The following is a 4,483-nucleotide window of genomic DNA, read 5'->3' on the forward strand; positions in this document are numbered from 1 at the left end:
AAGGGGTAGAGGGAGAAAAAAAGAACAAGAGGAAACTAGATATTTCTGAGATCTTGTGATTATTATCTCACTTGAACCCAAAAAAATGTTGCGGACTTATAAGGTTTAAATTAAAAGCACTTCATGAGTCTGTTGGATTCTGCATCAATCCTGTCAATAACCCGATCAATGGGGGACATTAGATGCTCTTAGAAGCTCTGTGACACGCATCTCAAAGTCCAGCTCGAAATTGTTTGTATCCCAATAATGAACGCACCCATTTGGATCTATCATCTTTATCAAAACCACTCATGATGAAAGGGCAGCTAATGCATGAGCTTCTGCGTTTTATAAACATATTCATTAAGGACTGATAGGTGGATTTTCAAATTCAGTTCCAGCAAGTGGACAGGCAAGTCTTTGTCCCAGTGAGGCTAACTAATGATGAAAAGCTCATTTAAACAAGACTTGCATGAATATCTGCACAGGAGAAAACGCAGGCAAGGTAAAATTAGCCAGTAGTAAATGAATATTGTGGAAATACATCTGGCATTAATTGTCATCCAAAGGTCACGGTTCATTAAATTACCATTAAAGAGTTTGACAAAATGTATTTGGTGCTCACTGAGGTATGCTGGCTTTGTGAAGTAAAATGTATAAATAACTGTAATAACTACAGCGGTGTTTCGAAGACCTATTAATATCAGATGGAGAGCCGCAGCCTATTCTGCGGGGACGTTATCAAGGGATTCACGCTATTAACAGATGTATTTTTCCTCCTCCTTGAACACGTAGAAATAATACAAATTATAATAAATTGTCTTGTAATGAATAGTCAGGCCAAAAATGTGGACAGTGCGATTTGATGGAGATGAACTGATTTCACTCCTATTAGTTATTCAGTTTGTATGCCGAATACGTCTTGACGCAAAGTTCTTTTGTGATTTCAAGTTTGTCCCATATTTCTATTGAGCTATCAGGGACAAGCATGCAAGACTGCCTCAAGCGAACATCTGCTCACACATGTACACATATGTATAAGGATACCAAGGCTGACATACATGCCCACGTTGAACCGTTTGCAAACACTTGGTTGGAAAATAAAAATAGAATAATATATATTTTTTAAGGACAAAGGGAAAAAAATGCAAATAAGGGTGTACAGTAGGCCCGTGTTTGATAAGGAGGAAAGGAGGGAGGAGGACAGAAAGAGAGTATGTGTGTGTTTTGTGTATGCGTCTGTGTGTTAGAGAGAAGCAGAGCAACATGAGACTGAGAGACTTGGGTGGACAGACACTGATTCCCCCAGGTGCATGTTGGGTAAGTCTTCAATAATCTGGAGTGACAAGGAACAGAAGGAGCCGATTTCTCCTCATGTCATATCCTCTTTCTCTTCTCGCTTCCTGCTTCTTGTCAACAGGACTTTAAACTGGTGTTTGTTAAATTGGATGTCAGGTTCAACAGAGGACTTTGTTACATTGAATGCTCGTCTGTTTGTGTGCATGTGACACCCTGCGCGCGCATAAATATGTTCGGTGCTGTCATTTAAATGTGGTAACATGTTGTCTCTTGGTGTTAAGGGTTCGGGTCACAGAAATAATATAAAACGGGTGAAATACCTTCACTTCAGGAATCCTGCAACTCACCTTTGATATGTAATTTCACACATGCAGCTCAAACAGATAAGTATCCATTACGCTGATTCACAACCGCAGCAAAAATCCCCACTGTACTGGATGGCAAAGCCCTGGAGCCCTTACTGTTCAGCCATGTCACTGTAGCAGGTCTATCCCGCCTTTCCAGGAAGCCTCCTATGAGTTGGAAGCCCCTGGACATCTCTGCTAATCACTCATCCCTAAACAAGCGCTTTCTAAATGACCTTAGAGAGCAACGAATAAGACACACACGAGCCACACAGCCAAACATTGCCCCAGGCCTCTAACCAATTTAAATCCCAATTAGATTTTTCAGTCTCTCAAGAGGTGAGTGTGTGTCCATATTTACTCCTGAATGCTTTAGCGTATGTTCACATGCATGAGCGTGGATTGTAAGAGAACCAGCTCTTCTATAAACAACAAAGGTCATTCCACGTCTGAGTCGTTGCATGTTATTTTTCCGATTAGTGTGTGTGATTTTGTTTTGACTGTTATTGTTACAATTGTAGAAACAGCTGACCTTTGACTGTAAAAGATAGAAGATCACATTATTGTCATTGTCAGGCAATTTCAGAACTGATTGTGAAATTATACAGCATACATCAATAAATCAAGTATATAATTCCAGAAAAAAAACACTTAACGTCCAATTATTAGACAAGCAGAATATAGAGGAGTCTTTATAGTCTCTCCTTTCCCCATTGAAACAGAAAATATTAGCATGCGCAACATAACTGGATGATGACAATATTTATGTTAAAACAGTTTGTAAGATGGACTCTACTCTAGGTAACATACGTTTTTTTGCTGTCTGCTCTGTTTCCACATTAGCTGAGTTGCACACGTCAAAAAGAATATTTCAAATGTACTCGATGCCCTGGAATGGAGATTTCTTAATTTGATGTATGCGTTATGTCATGTGTGACTGAAAGCAAATTCTCACATTGTAGACAACAGCATTTGAAAATGTTTAATATGCTTTCATGTTGTTTATGGTAACAGCTGTTTGAGACATCCACTGGCCTATTAATGCCTTTTGGCACATAAACAAAAGCACACACATATATACAGTCACAAACGCACACCAGATGGCCACTCCCCCCTCACCCTTTACATTAGGGTCCCTGTGGCAACAGGTCAAAACAGGTCCCACCTGAACAGGGCATTTCTGGTTCACAGGTGAGCCCTCTCTCTTTCACTGCCTCGTCTTTTCTTTATAGTCCTGCCCCGCATCTCAGTCTCTCTGACAGCAAATGAGAGCAGGTCAGCATGTGCTGGGTTACTTCTGCAGGACAGATGGGATTCAGTGGAGATGGGATTCGGTGGATGGCCCATCTGATGTAACCATAATGTAGCCAGAATTGCTTTTTCTATTCTTTTGATAGTCACAGACGAGAGGCGAACACATGCTGGTGCACACAAATGCACACAGGCACATAAAGGCTTTGCATTCGTTTTGGTGATCCAGGATTTATACTGTAAAATGGAATCTGCTCTTATAGTTAGTACTTTGTCATCAACTGTAACTAAGTGAGCTTGGCGTTAACAGTCCTTATACCTCGTTCCTCTCCCCCCCCACACACACCTCTAGGTGGCAGTATTGCCATATTCACTTCACCGTGTAAACCTCTCTATGCTCAAGCTTTCAACATCCACAGATATCTGAACACACTGTATACTTGGACAACTGCTGCACTTCCTTGATATGTACATAAAGTAATCTCCCTGTGTGTTTTTCCTCCTGCTTAAAATGCAGAATTTGCTTAAGCTATTGAAAAAGGGAATACATTAAACCCATGACTTAACATGTATATAAAAAACACATTAAAGGGATCTTTTTTCCTCCCTGGGTTCCTCCTGCATCCACCTATCTAGTCTAAAATCATTTTTTTAAATTACAAAAACCTTTTCAGTTGGTTCAAGAGGGTTCCTCAGTCATTGTACAAACCACAACAACACAAAGCTGATCACAGAAATGAAGACAATAAAGGGAGAATCTTTACAACCAGGAATTCATCTCATTGACGTATTTTGTTCAGGGTCTAGTTTGTGTGCACGGATGTTATATGGAGGTGTGTTGCTCTGGGTGGGTGGGATCTATGTGTGCGGAGCAGCATTCATTCCAACCCTGAGAATAAGCTGGAAAGAGAAGCCATAATAGCCTCATGATTTGTACAAGTGAGCAACACACAATTAGATTCATTATTTTATCGTAGGGATGAGGGAAATGCAATGCAGGCATTCCCCTGCTGTGACTTGGCACCCTTTGGAGACAGTGAATCATGTACACGTGTACACATTTCCCAGCACAAGACAACAGAAACACTTCAAACAGTCTCATACATTCTTTAGTCAGCCAAGAACACAGTTTTCATTTATCAGTAACTAACAAATGGTATTTAGGTATCTGGCCAACTCACCACTTCACACAGGTACAAGTTTCTCAACTGCAGACTCGTTTTCCATGCTGGCTTGAGGACACAGTGATTTCCTGCTTGAGTTGATACAAGTCCTTAAGATACTTGTTTTAGTTCCCAAAAAAGGTGAATCTTCACGTTTAGAGGCCTTAGTACCACATAGCTGGCAGTAGAATAGACAAGATGAGCTCAAACTAATAGTCACCTTTAATACTGTAGTTTGGGTATTTATACACACAAGGTACAAGACATCTCCTTGTGCCTATGCTTTTCCCTCCTTTCTTGGCTGCAGGACCATGGCTGCACCTGAACTCCCGAGCAGAGTGCTGGTCTGACGCTGCACTATGTCACAGTGCGCACTGATTGTCTTATCTGCCCATTTATCACAGTTGAATTGGAACCAGCCTTGCCTGAAACCTGCTTTCAGACTTT

Source organism: Aulonocara stuartgranti (assembly GCF_965226115.1).
Source record: "Aulonocara stuartgranti genome assembly, chromosome: 1".
Lineage (NCBI taxonomy): Eukaryota > Metazoa > Chordata > Actinopteri > Cichliformes > Cichlidae > Aulonocara > Aulonocara stuartgranti.